The sequence below is a fragment of the Haemaphysalis longicornis genome, unplaced genomic scaffold (genome assembly GCF_048455015.1).
Source record: "Haemaphysalis longicornis isolate Haplotype H1 unplaced genomic scaffold, Haemaphysalis longicornis Haplotype H1 scaffold_10, whole genome shotgun sequence".
NCBI classification, from domain to species: domain Eukaryota; kingdom Metazoa; phylum Arthropoda; class Arachnida; order Ixodida; family Ixodidae; genus Haemaphysalis; species Haemaphysalis longicornis.
This window is the reverse complement of record NW_027526204.1, coordinates 35033497-35048034: the sequence shown is the minus strand read 5'-3', so window position 1 is coordinate 35048034 and position 14538 is coordinate 35033497. Positions and strand designations below refer to the sequence as shown.

Sequence of the window (14538 nt, the reverse complement as noted above, 5' to 3'; positions counted from 1 at the left end):
ATTGGCTGTGCTACTGCACGGCTCCCCGACCTTCAGACAGAGTCAGTCGGCCCAGCGTTTCGTCCGCCGGCCGCCGACGGGTCGTCGCAATTCGTTCGCTCAGTTGAAAAGAAGCCAGGACACGTTTGTGAATGAAAGAATGTGTCTTTCTTTACTTGGTTAGTTTGTACACTGTATCTAGCTCCAAGTCAAGGTTGCTTCACACAAGCGCTGCAGAAGCGCTGACTGGTACGCCAGTAGGAAAATAAAAGGCCTATTGAAGGCGGGAGAAGAGTCAGCGAAGTCAATATAGGCACTAAGGAAATAAAACCAACTGATATTTTTACCGTACAGCGTAAAATTAGGGTGCGGGAAGCACTTTTTGGCGCTGGGCGAACAAGCACAGCGGCCAGCAGCACGACCACGCATCTGCGAACGCTTTTCCGTCTAAGAAATGCAATTGCTAGACGTGAGATATTGTGGAAACTTGGGGGATGCTTACTGCACGAGCGCAAAACAACAAATAGTCACCTAAGCTGCTTGGAATGCTAAAACGAAACAAAAGTGTAAACTGGTTATACATTATATACCTTATATTTCCAAGGTCGGCCGCGCTCGCCGGTGGCCGAGTGGTTTGGAGCGCTAGGTATGTCATCCGAAGTGTTCTGCAAGTCACAAGCTCGAATCCCCGCGGGTACGTGCTTTTTTTTTATGAGTTAACTTTTTCGTTTCCCGCCGACGTTTTCTACACCGAGTTCATGTGTTTTTGGGTCGCAACGTTCATTGCTCCACGAAATAGTTCACAGAACGCGCGCAGGCTGGCACTCGCGCGCTAGCGAGTTCTCGTTGGCGTGCTGTTGCCATAAGCACCGACTGCGTGCGGGCAGTGGGCACAGGCCAGTATCAACGGAATTTGGCCTGGTGAGAACACGCTTTTTACGATACAGGCATAAGTGAGGCAAGCTCCAAATATGGGGGAAAAGCGCATGGCATTTGAGCGTCTGCGGGGACGCGGAGGGCGTTGATGCGCTGCGTAGGCCTCTGCTAGTGAATGCTACGATTCCAAGCCATCCCGGGAGGCGTATCGTATGCATTTTACAGCCGACAACATGGCAGAAGCGCGGTACGATGATTACTGAGATATTGAGAATTCCCATCCAACAACGCCATCGGTTTTGTTTTACAGAACCGAAACCAAAACCGAAAGTTGTTTGATTGCTAACCTTGGGTATCGTCCAGTCACGGTGCCCCATAGGCATAGAAACTGGCCTAATGGGCCTCGGGTGCGGCCGCCGCAAACCGCGCATGGTAGTTTTTCTTCTTTCGCGCTTTGTAAAATAATTACCAATTTGTCAACCGGATAAACGATGAAAAGTGCCGTAGTTTGAGTCAGTCTACGCAGTGCAAGCAAAACTTGACAAATTCACTTCAGTGTCCCTTTAAGTAGGTACCTCCTAGCGTAAAGACCTTTTTCTTCAAACTGCAGACTTGAACCCTCTCTATTAAGACGTGGATAGCAGAAAAAGACTTGTTCGTTCAATGGGGAATTGCCTGTTTGATATGCAAAAAAATCTGAAACAATTGAGCATGTATTTATCGATTGTTGAGATGCTGTGTTCCTGTGGGATGTGCTCCAACTCTGAAAAAGCGTCTGCCTGTGGATGCCCAAGGCATACGGTACTTGCTGTTGAAATCGAGGATGGTATGCCGCACGACCTGATCATGCTTGTTGGAATGACCTCTATTTGGAAGGCAAGAATGTCCGCAAGGTACTCTGACATCGATGCGCGAAGCGCGAGACAGTATTTTAGAGAGGCAATGAGTGCATACGTGGAAAATCAAAAATATATGTCGAATCCGCCCGAATGTCTTGCAGAGATGGAATCCTTGGTACCCCTAAGGAGCTATTAAACATATTCCATCAACTAAAGTCTGGTTTACGGTTGTTATGAATGTCTGAATGTTCTGTATGTGCCAAAGCAGGCAATTTAAAAGGTTAGTAGCGCAGTTGGAAGAGCACCAATACTAATATGAGCAATATGAAAGGGTACACAGGAACGCATAGAAAACACCTTCAGACCCAGCTATGCGTAATACGCTGCGGCCGCCGCCGGAAACAAACTGGAGAGGGAATGCGGTTATAACAACTGTTCCCATTCCCGCCGTGCGTCGTATCGGCTGTCGGACGATACCATACGATCGGTGAAATGACGTAAGCTGCTGTTTTGCAGAAATTCCAGCGTGGTGGGAGTGCCAGTAGTTAGTGGAAGCACGCCCGCCTCCCACCTTTGATTTTCACAGCGCCATCCGCGTATTGCTCCGAGTCTATTTCGAGGCTGTTTGCCATGCGTTCCTATGTTTCCTTTCATATTGCTCATAATAGTACCTCCCGTTGCGGCCACAGACTCGTGGGTTCGAAACCGGGTGCCGCCACCTCAATGGCACTTCTTGTGACGACGTCACTTCCGTGGCTAATTTCACGTCACCCACATCGTTGTACCCGGGCAAAAAAAACTTTCGTGTTAAAAGCAATAATTGCACCGTGAACAAACATGAAACCAATTCTGGAGAGCAGTGAAGGTGAATGAAAGTTTCCTGTGAGCTTACCCTCAGAGGCCACGGACATTTCAGTCATGGTGGCTGTTTCTGTGCGGGCGTCACCTATGAAAACAAATCCCAAGCAGTTTGTTTAGAGAATTTTCAGTCTGCCCAGTGCGTTTGTTGAAAAAGTAGTTGAAAGAAGTAGTTACGCGATGTATATAAAAACAAACATTAATTCGCACTGTTATATTTAGAACACCATTCTGGTTCTTGTGTTGGTGTTGAAGGCAGTCTATACAGAAACAAAGGCAACACGAATGAACAACGCGGCGCTACTTCACTGCTATTTTTTTATTTTATCTCGAGCGAGAAGAACGCAGCACATGAGACGCACTCAATCTATATTTGATTTTTTTTTCAGTACACAAATAATTGCGAGTTAGCGCCTTGTCGAAGATTAACATTTACCAAATAAAGAAAAAACCTTACGTAAAGAACGTTATACTTGGTGTGTGTGGTAACAAAAAGGGAAACTGTCAGTTCGCTCAAGGAAGAGGTCTGTCTGGGCATCGCTTACCACTCATGCTGCGAAACTATCCAGCCTGGAATTTCCTCGGGATAATAACGCTAAAGCAATAGCATTATTTCGGCCTGTTGATTCATACTGCCTAAAAAACAAAACCAGCGCTTTAGTGCAAGAGTGGCTACGCAAACAGCCACCTTCATGTGGCGGGCTACCCCCGCCTCCATCCGCATTGCACACCTCACCTTGGAGGAGCGCCAACTCCCCCTGCCCAAGCAGTAGGTACACTGCGGCAAGGGCCATGATTTTGTGTCCACGCGTTTCAACACAAGTTTGAGCTCTTTTCCTCGGTTAGAAACAGTATTTCGATAGCAAGTACGGAGGAAGTTTATTGTTGTATTATTGAAGGCGTTGACACTTTCAAGACTGCCCCAAGGAAAAGCCCTCGTTACCTCCTGGCAAACCACAGCGCTTCAACGGAGAGTGGACATGCGTCTGTCGCCTTGTGACAGAGAACGGGGCATTGCGGTTATGCCTAAGGAAACGTATCAAGAGAAGGCAAAACAGGCAATATCGAATAACTGCCGCCGGCTGCAGGGTGTCAAGATGAAGCGAGTTCAAATTAAGCGAGAAAATTTAGTGAAGAGCACAGCTTATCAAACTTTATTGCCTCGGAGAAGCAAAGAAAAGCACCGCGCTATATTGAAGGTGTTTCTCAGAAAGAGAACACACAAAAGAAGGTTGCCCTTTCACAGTGATCATTCGAGGATGACGTTGACAAAAGTTTTCTCGCATTTCGCATTTTTGTGCCTAATAAGCTACTCATCCTGCTGCTGCTGCTACTGCTGCGTGTTTGCTAGAGGCATAACAATGAAGTGGCTCGTGAATTATAACTAGCACATCATCGGTTCCTCATATAGTGCAACCGAATTGATTAAAATTTAAGCTATCCGCAACGGAGGGGGAGCGAAACTGACGCTGAGAGAAATAAAGCCGTTCGAACCTGAATGGCATCGACATCGAACTTATGCATACGCGCTGGAGTGCGTAAATGCACGTCCCTGCGTACATGTGCACGCGTGATAGCACTGTGTCTTTGTATGTGTCTTTGTATACACGCGTGTGTGATCGCTCGCGGCTACCTGTGTGCTCATTTGCTTGTGTGTGTGTTTGCAGGTGTGTGAGTGCGTTCGTGTGCATGCGCGCGTTCGTGTTTTTCTGCGTGCGTTTGTGTGCCTATGTGTGTGTGTCGTGCGTTCGCGTCCGCGCTTCTCTGTGTGAGCGTGTGTTATGTGTGCGCGTTTGCCTTATTCGTCTGTGGGTGTTATGTGTGCGTGCAGGCGTGTGAGTGTTGTATCTGTTTGTGTGTGCCTGTGTCTGCGTGCGGGGGTGGGTGTTGTGCGTGTGTTATGTCTGTGTATGTGAGTGTTTACTGTTTGTGCGTGCGTGCCGGCTTGTTTGCGCGTGCGTGTGTGCGTGTACGCGTGCACGTGTTCCAGAGTGCGGGTGTGGTTGTTGTGTGTGTGTTATGCCTGTGTATATGAGTGTTGTGCCTGTTGGAGCGCGTTTGTTTGTGCGTGCGTGCGTGGGTGTGTGCCTGTGTCGGGAGTTCGTGCGTACGTGTCTGTGTATGTGTGTGTGCGCGTGTGTAGGTGTGCACGTGCATGCAAGCTTGCGTGCTTGCGTGTGTGTGTGTGTGTGGGTATGTGCGTGCGTGCGTGTGTTGTGTGTACGCGTTTGCCTTATACGTTTTGGGTGCTGTGACTGTTTGTGTGCCTACGTGCGGGTGTGGGTATTGTGCGTGTGTAATGTATGTGTATGTGAGTGTTGTGTCTGTTGGTGCGCGTTTGTTGATGTGTGTGTGCGCTCGTGCGTGCGTGTGAGTGCGTGCGCGCTCGTGTGTGTGTTTCTGTGTGTGTGGCGTGTGCGTGTGCCTGCGTGCGGGTGTGGTTGTAGTGCGTGTGTTATGTCTTTGTGAGTTTTGCGTCAGATAGAGGGTGTGTGTTTGTGCCTGTTTGCGTGTGCGTATGTGTATGCTTGCGTACGTGCGTACGCGCGCTTGTGTATGTCTTTGGCGCGACCGCGCGTGCGTGTGTTTGTGTGGGCGTGTCTGCATGTGTTGTATGTGGGCGTTTACCTTATGCGTCTGTGGGTGTTGTGTTTGCGTGCAGGCATGTCAGTGTTGTGTCTGTGTGTACGGGTGTGGGTGTTGTGCTTGTGTTTGTTAATGTGAGCGTTGTGTCTGTTGGTGCGCGTAGGTTCGTGCGTGCTGCCAGCGCGCGAGTGCATCCGTGCGTGTGTGTTTGTGTCTATGTGGGTGGGTGGGTGGATTTGTTTGTTCGTGTGTGTACGTGTGTGTGCCTACGTTCGGGTGTGGGTGTTGTGCGTGTGTTATGTCTGTGTATGTGAGTGTTGTCTAGGTTGGAGTGCGTGTGGTCATGCATGCGTGCTTGCGCGTGTGTGTGCGCGCGCCCGTGTATGTATGTGTGCGTGTGTATGAATGTGTGTGTGCGTCTGTGCGTGGGCGTGCGTGCGATCGTGTCTGCCTGCGCTCGTGTGCATGTGCATGGGTGTGTTTGTGTAGTACGTGCGTGTTTGTGTGCGTACGTGTGTGTGTACGAGTGTATGTGTGCGCACGTGCGTGAGTCCGTGCGTCTGTGTGTGTGCCTGCATGTATCCGTGTGCGTGTGTGTGCATTTGCATGCGTGTGCATGTACGTGTGCGTGTGTGTGCATGTGTGTGTCTGTGTGTGTGCGTTCGTGCGTCAGCGTGTGTCTGTGCATGCCTGTGCCTCCGTGCATGCTCGTGTGCTTGCCTGTGTGTGCGTGCGCGGATGCGTGTGTGCGCGTGTGCGTGCCTATGCGTGCGCGCATGCACGCGTGCGCCTGCATGTGCGTGTGTGTGTGTGTGCGTGTGCATGGGCGTCTGTGTGCGTGTCTGTGCGTGTGTGCGTATGTGTGTGTGTCCGTGTGTGTGCATTTGTGTGCGTATGCGTGCGTGAGTGTGTGTTTGTGTGTGTGCATGCGTGCGTGCATCCTCGTGTGCGTGTGTGTGCGTGGTTGTGTGTGCGTGCTTGTATGTGTGTGTATGTGTGCGTGGGTAGGTAGGCGCGTGTGCGTCTACTTGTGCGAGTGTGTGTGCCTGAGTACGGTGTGGGTGTTCAGCGTGTGTTATGTCTCTGTATAGGAGTGTTGTGTCGGTTGGAGCGTCTTTGTTCATGCGTGCCTGTGTCCGTGCTGCGGCTGCGTGTCAGTGTTTGCGCGCACGTGCATGTGTGTGTGTGCGTGTGCTTATTTCCGTGCGTGCGTGCGTGCATGTGTGGACGTGTGCCTTTGCCTGTGGGTGTGTGTGCATGGGCATGTGTGCGTGTGTGTGTGTCTGTGCACGTGCTTGTGCGTTCCGGTGCGTGCGTGTGCGTGCCTCTGCGTGCGCGCATGCGTGCGCGAGTACCTATGCATGCGTGTGTGTGCCCGCGCCCGTGTATGTATGTGTGCGTGTGTATGAATGTGTGTGTGTGCGTCTGTGCATGGGCGTGCGAGCGATCGTGTCTGCCTGCGCTCGTGTGCATGTGCATGGGTGTGTTTGTGTAGGTACGTGCGTGTTTGTGTGCGTGCGTGTGTGTGTGCGTGCGTGTGCGTGCGCACTTGTGTGGGTCCCTGCGTCTGTGTGTGTGCCTGCGTGTATCCGTGTGCCTGTGCGTGCATTTGCGTGCGTGTGCGTGTACGTGTGCGTGTGTGTGCATGTGTGTGTCTGTGTGCGTGGGTTCGTGCGTCCGCGTGTGTCTGTGCATGCCTGTGCCTGCGCGCATGCTCATGTGCTTGCCTGTGTGTGCGTGCGCGGATGCGTGTATGCGCGTGTGCGTGCCTATGCGTGCGCGCATGCACGCGTGCGCCTGCATGTGTGTGTGTGTGTGCGTGTGCATGGGCGTCTGCGTGCGTGTCTGTGCGTGTGTGCGTTTGTGTGTGTGTCCGTGTGTGTGCATTTGTGTGCGTGTGCGTGCGTGAGTGTCTGTGTGTTTGTGTGTGTGCATGCGTGCGTTCGTGCGTGCATCCTCGTGTGCGTGTGTGTGCGTGGATGTGTGTGCGTGCCTGTGTGTGTGTGTATGTGTGCGTGGGTAGGTGGGTGCGTGTACGTGTAATTGTGCGAGTGTGTGTGCCTGCGTACGGGTGTGGGTGTTCAGCATGTGTTATGTTTCTGTATAGGAGTGTTGTGTCGGTTGGAGCGTCTGTGTTCATGCGTGCCTGTGTCCGTGATGCGGATGCGTGTTAGTGTTTGCGCGCGCGTGCATGTGTGTGTGTGCATGTGATTATTTCCGTGCGTGCGTGCGTGCATGTGTGGGCGTGTGCCTTTGCCTGTGGGGGTGTGTGCGCGGGCGTGTGTGCGTGCGTGTGTGTCTGTGCACGTGCGTGTGCGTTCCGGTGCGTGCGTGTGCGTGCCTGTGCGTGCGTGCATGCGTGCGCCAGTACCTATGCATGCCAGAGCGTGCGTGTGCGTGCGGGCGTACGCGTGAACAAGTGCGGGCCTGTGCTTGTGTGTGCGTGCTGATGCGGGCGTCTTTTGTGTGTGCGTGCACGCGCGTGCGTGCGGGCATGCATGCGTGCGTGCGTGTGTCTGTCTGCGTGTGCGCGTGTGCGTGTGTACGTATGTGCCTGTGCTTGTGCATGTGCGTGTGCGTGCCTGTGATTGCGTGCGTGTGTGCCTTTGCGTGCGTGTGAGAGTGCGTGCGCGTGCCTATGCATGCATGCTTGTGCGTGCCTGTGCGTGCGCGTGTTCGCGTGTGCGTGTGTATGGATGCGTGTATTCGTGCGTGCGCGTGTATGTGTGAGTACGTGCGTACGTGCGTTCGTGTGTGTACGTGCGTATGCGAGTGCGTGTTCGTGCGTGTGTGTGTGCGTGCGTGTGCGTGTTTGCGTGTGTGTGCGTGTGCGTTCGTGCATGTGCGTGTGCGTGTGTGTTTGTATGCCTGTGTGCCGGCGTGCGTGTGTGAGTCCGTGCGTGCTTGTGCACGTGTGTACATGTGCGTGTGCGTGGATGCGTGCATTTGTGCGTGTTTGTGTGTGTGCGTGCGTCCGTGCGCCCGTGTGCGTGCGTATGCAAGTGCGCGTGCATGTTCGTGCGTGTGTGTGCGCGTGTTTGCGTGTGTGCGCGTGCATGCGTGTGTGCGTGTGTGTGTACTTGTGTGCGTTTGTGCGATTGTGTGTGTGCGTGTGTGCGTGCGGTTGTACTTGTGTGCACCCGTGCGTGCTTGCCTGTGCGTGAGCGTGCGTGTGCGTGCGAGTGTGTCTGTTCTTGTGTGCGTGCTTGCGTGCATGTGCGTATGCGTGTTTGCGTGTCTCTGTGTGCGTGTGTGCGTGCGTGCGCGTGTGAGCGTGCGTGTGTGTGTGTGCGGGAGTGTGCGCGTTCGTGTGTGCATGTGGGGGTGGGTGAGTGTGCATGTGTGGGTCTGTTCTAGGGTGCGTGCGTGCGTTTGCGTGTGCGAGCGTGTTCATGCGTGCGTGTATGCGTTTGCGTTTGTGCGATCGTGCATGTGTGCGTGCTTGCGTGCGTGTGCGTGTGTGTGTGCGTGTGTGTGCGTGTGCTTGTGTGTGCGTGCGTGCATGTGTGCGTGTGTGCGTGCGTTCATGTGTGCGTGCGTGTGTGTGCGTGCGTGTGCGCGTGCATGCGTGCATGTGCGTATGTGTGTTTGCGTGTCTGTGTGTGCGTGTGTGCGTGCGTGCGCGTGTGAGCGTGCGTGTGTGTGTGTGCGGGAGTGTGCGCGTTCGTGTGTGCATGTGGGGGTGGGTGAGTGTGCATGTGTGGGTCTGTTCTAGGGTGCGTGCGTGCGTTTGCGTGTGCGAGCGTGTTCATGCGTGCGTGCGTGTATGCGTTTGCGTTTGCCGTTCGTGCGTGTGTGCGTGCTTGCGTGCGTGTGCGTGTGTGTGTGTGCGTGCGTGCGTGTGTGTGTGCTTGTGTGTGCGTGCGTGCATGTGTGCGTGTGTGCGTGCGTTCATGTGTGCGTGCGTGTGTGTGCGTGTGCGCGTGCTTGCGTGTTCGTGCTTGTGTGTGAGTGTGTACGCGTGTGCGTGTGAGTGTGTGTGTGTGCGTGCGTGTGCGTGCGTGTGTGTATGCCAGCGTGCGTGTTTGTGCGCACGCGTGTGTAAGTGGTTGTGTGCGTGTGTGTGTTCCTTTTCGCTGGGTAAATACCACATTTGCGAAACGGAACATCCTGTTGATCATGGGACGCTGATTACAGCATTGCTGCCATCGCTAAATGATGCTAGCCGTAACAGTAAACTAAGGCTCTCACTTGTTCGAGGAAAGTTGTGAGGCCCGCAAAAGCGAAGTTGAACGAGAATTTATTCGTAGTCCCTGTCATTTGTAGAGAGATACGACATCACCGGATATTACGTCGAGTTCTTTTCAAAAGGACAGTACTTTCTTGTGAGTAATGTATCCAATGCACACGGTCGCTTGCAATACATAAGCAGCAAAGTAGTGTAAACATCATACTGCTGTGACCAAAGTTCACATATTTTGTTTGTCTATGTTTGTAGCTCGCTTCCATGCTCAGCTATATTACCTTTCGTTTCATGCGAGTTTCGTGTTTTCACAGTCATTATCATCACCTCTTCATCGATTTCATTTTTTTATACATCTGGTGTAGCAAGCTAGGCGCCTTGGCCAGGCTAACCTCACCAGTATCATTAAAGACTATTCTCTCTCTCTCTCGTGTTTTCTTTTTGTGCATGTGGCATAGGCAAGCGTACATGCCAGGGAAAGATTAAAGCTTTGCGATCGCTATTGTTATCGGTTCTTGCCTCATCCGAAGTGTTTGTAGAAATACTCCGATGCTTCGAAAAACCAGGCCGAAACAGATAAATGCGGGTCTGCAGGTCTATTTCTTTGCTGTTTCTTCGCTCATTCTGTAATCTGTAAGTTTATGCTGAGCATTAGTTCATTCAAGCAAAACGTAAATCCTTCCACCCGGCGTTATCATTGGCTCTTCACAATATAAAAGGAACCAAACTTTGCTATTTTGCGGCTGTAATATTCAATCAGCGGAATTGCGATAATATAGGTGGACGGCGCACTTAATACTGCCGATAAATTGACAATTTAAACGTGCCCACTGCGTGACGAAATAATGATTGATGGATTGTAGGGTTTGGCGCGCTAACGCAACGCAGTCGATGAGGCGCTTTGTAGTGGAGGGCTGCGGATTAATTTAATTTTCCTCTCCTGGGGATCTTTAACGTGCACCGAAATGCCGTGCATACGCGCGTTTTTGCGTTTCGCCTCCATCAGAAAAGCGGCTGCCGCGGCCGGAAATTGAACCCGCGACCTCGTGCTCAGCAGCGCAACGCCTTAGCCTGTAAGCCACCGCGCGGGGTAACGAAATATTGATTAAACAGTAAAATATTGAGGCCCAGTTACGACATGAACCTGAAAGAACAAAAATGAGACACGTTTCGCTTGTAAAAACTTTTACGTATTGTGTTGAGAAATGGCACAAAATACACTATAAAATTTAAACACGGAGCATGTTATGGTTGCCAGCCACAAAATTGAGACATTTTTCCAAAGCAACAAAGAGGTGTTCAGACCGACCAATTAGGAGAATTTTATACTTTTTTGTAATGTTCGTACACTGGTTAAAATGTAAATTATTGCCTATTGAGGGGCTCCATAATAGAGCGCTGTTCTCTTTTTGTGCTAATTGGACGCTTTGCTCTTTTGTCGCGTGCTCTTTGGTCTTTTTTTGCGTGCTCCTTCGTGGCGTGGTTGGCGATTGCTGTTCTGTTGGAAGGTTTTGTCAGACTCTGTTATTTCAGAGGTTGCTTTGACGTGGCTATGCGCACGAGTTTTCCGAATAACGGCAGGTTTGCCGAAATGCATTTGCGCACTCCCTCAGCAAAATTGCAATGCAAATCTACCGTGACTCTGTAATGAGCTCGAACGCTACTCCATCAGTCATCAAAATTATGGGCCGGTTGTAAGATAATGAAAAACCGGGAGATTTGTACAACCACAAAGAAACGAGAAAGCAAGTCTGTATTCCGGCGAAATCTTCCTTAAACCTAGCCCGATTGCTGTTTCCTTGACGGACCACAAATTTACACTTACAGTTCCACGAACATACAATTTCACAAACATACCCGTACACTTGACACGCAAAAGTATATAGTTCTACTGTTAATTTGCATTTTCGGTTTCCGCGTTTAGGCCTTAGCAAGCTACTGCTCGCGTAATTTTTTGTGGGTGTGTTTTCTCCCGGTAGACTCACTGGCATGATGACAAAATCATTGTAATACGCTGGAGCAGGATGGCAATTTTAAACGGGTGAAACAAACCTCTTCATGGTCGCCTATTCAGCACCTCGCAGAAAAATGGCTCCTTAGCTTGGGACATTGAGCCGTTTTTTTGGCGTACTTTAGCTTTCCTAAACAGACGGTTGAAGTTTATTGAATATTATTTTTCAACACAGGCTAATCAAGCATAACCTAGGTTGAGTAGGGTCTTTTCAGTGCTAATGCAGGTCGATACAACATATCGGGCTGCAACGATGGATGGCACCGCAGGAGAGTGCGTCGTTAAAGGCCAACTGCCACGAAAATTTACCTGCCCTAAATTCTGCTTCAATGCGTGGTATGCACCTCGAAAGTCCCTTGTGACCTAATGTTCAACCCCACAAACGCGCAGTTTTTTTAGTAAAACTGTTCGAAAACACGCCACTTCAGCTGACGCAGCACCTGGCGGAGTGTCGCCGCAACTTGTCGCCACTGCGGCGGACTTCCGGATGTGACGTGTCAGTAAGGACTCCCGTGCGGCCGTCGCCTCTCCTCAGTAGCCCTTTTACGTGCGGTCTCACGCGAGTGAGCTGTATAATTCGTGCCTCATGCAGGAATAATTGCTTTCACGCGTTTCCGTTATGCGAAAAATTGAAGAAACTCCAGGTTGGCGATACATAACAAGCAAATTCGAAAAGTGCCGGTGCGGTCTAGAACGAATACGGCAGTAGCACAACGGCCGATTTCGTGGTCGCCACGGCGGCAGCAGGGTCTCGGTCGACTCGACGAGCACGCGAAACGCGTGTACGGCCTACGTGAGGCGATACGCTGTTGGCGCGGCGGGTCGGTGCGGCGGCGCGCGAATGACTACGGCAGCTGTGCGGCGCACTGCAAGGTCGCGGCCGGACGTCTCTACGAGTCCGCAATACGCAGAACGGCCGACTCGAGACGACACGCTGTTGTCGCGGCCGCTCGGTGCGTCGGCGCGCGCACGACTACGGCGGCTGTGCGGCGCGCTGCAAGCTCGCGGCCCTGCTTCTCTACGAGCAGAACGGCTGGCGCGAGACGATACGCGGTTGTCGCTGCCGGTAGGGGTGTGAACGAGTACGGTGGCTAGCTGTGCGGCCCACTGCACGATCGACCGGTCGGCTTTTCGAGAGCGCGCGTACGCTGACGCCATCGAAGAGCTCTGCGCCGACCCGACCCGAGGCCGGTCGGAGCCCGGACGAGTACGGCACGCGGCGCCCTACACGAAATCGATTCAGTTCAAACAACTTCGCCAAAAAACAAATAAATACTAGCCGCTGTTGGCAACATTTCTCTCGCCAGTTAGGAAAAAAAACAAAAAACGAGGCCACATTTCGCAGCACTGAGCATCGGTAAAGGTCAGTGCTTCACGAGTGAAGACACTGCAGTGCTTTCGTCGCTGCATGGCATCATTATCTAAAGATTTGGTGCGGGCACTCTGCTAACAGGAACAAAACTGCCCGTGTAAACAAAAATAATAAAATTCTGGATTTGAACTTTCACAACATGCCCTAAAACGAAATTCTTACACACCAGCCGCCATGTTTCGAAACTTTCCTTCCGCGTTAGCTTTTTTTTTCTTTTCTCTCACAAACACAGGATGGTTCTATCGGCACAGGGCATATTAGCTGTGCCGGCGCCCATCTAGCGCTCAACACTGCCTTTTGCGCAATCAGCTTCGCCACGACGTCTCGCGATGCCTGTGTTTCCGTTTTACCGGACGACTATAAGCGCGTCTCAGCAGCTCAGAAAGAAGTAATAATGGTTGCACGAACTTACCAAACCCTTTTTCGCGCATGTTTTAAATGTCTGAAGCAACATACAACCCGAAACACATCGAATGCGCGCCGTCTTCTCTCAGGGAGCTGTGGGAAAATCCGCTGGCTGCGCCCTCTCGATTCCTGAGTGTCACGTCCGGCCGTCCATAATGGGCGCCCTTTTTTTGTCCAGTTTCGGTTTCAAAAGAGTGTTTTTGATCTTCCTTTACGATACAGCGAAGCACATTTGCGCCTCCAAATTTTGCAGTTAGCAACTTTTAAGGTTATATACCGGAAAATAGTGCATTTAGGGAGCCGAAAATTTAGTTGCTGTTGGACTTTAAACGTGAACTAGGGAAGGGTCATGCGACCACAAAGCAGTTTATTGTTTGATGGCGATGTTATTTAGGCTGCAGAAAAATTAAACGCCAGCGTTAACACGCAAGAGACAGCATATCATAAGGGCGCTGCTAGAAATAAAATGGATAAATATATGCAAAATGCGCTGCAAACCCAATACGTCGAACATGGTATTCAGAGGTGGCCTAAGTGCATGAGTTATGATGGGAAGAGATTTCCTTGGTATATGCAGTTCGCTGGCATGAAGCAACTAAAAATATCGCCAAGAACACCAGCTTTGCTTAGGTCGGAACACTAAGGGCAACGACGCATGCACCCGTCGCAGCAGTGGGGAAGGCTAGTTCTACTTGCAAAGATAAAAAAAGGGATCGGAATCTGTGGGTTATTCTCACAAACAGTTATACCTTCAGTATTCATTGATTTACTAATAAACCGAACACGACTCAAATGCGAGGGCATAATCCCGTTTGCGCAGTAAGGATATTTCATCTGTTTTCCCGGGTGCGCTCACCTTCGTGTATATCCCCCGCACGTTCTCAGAAAGGAAATACGAAAAACGCTCCCAGCTCACCTTCCTAGAGAACTGCAGGGAGGCCAAAAGAGGCAGCTGGACGGTCCGATACAAGCAGGTCAAAAGGCCGGAGCTTCGTTTTCCTTCAAGAATAGCACGAATTGGCGGGTGGAAATGGCCCGTGCACGTTTATTCACACAGAGATTGGAACATACCCTTTCGGGGATTGCCAAGTCGCCTTCGATTGATGCAGGTATTGAGAGCCAAGCCAAAAGTGCCAGATAATGACAGCCGATTGCTCTAGTTAATAGTAATGTTCCAAGCGTAGAAACAGCACAATGCGGGACATGCAAGAGCGCTGCCGCACTGCGAGCGGAGTCGTCGGCAGCCGCTGGGGAGCGCGCGGCCCGCGATAAAGCGGTGCGCTGGCGCTGCTACTAGACACGGTGCACGGACAGCGCAGCGAAATTTATTTCTCTTGTTGTACAGCGAGGCTATTACCCTCTCGGTGGTGGGAAAATTGTAGTGTCGTAAGCAAATAAACCAGGCAGGATCGAGCAGTTTTCGCCCAAA

General features: G+C 51.3%; 1 long non-coding RNA gene across 1 annotated transcript; it reads right to left on the bottom strand.

Moving 5' to 3' along the window:
- Nucleotides 1-3095: 3095 nt before the first annotated feature.
- Nucleotides 3096-14320, bottom strand: LOC144157697 (uncharacterized). The gene is made up of 3 exons (XR_013319829.1): nucleotides 14181-14320; nucleotides 14026-14108; nucleotides 3096-3188 (listed from the first exon to the last, which is right to left on the bottom strand). It is a non-coding gene; the product is annotated as an uncharacterized LOC144157697 (long non-coding RNA).
- Between the last annotated feature and the right edge of the window lie 218 nt (nucleotides 14321-14538).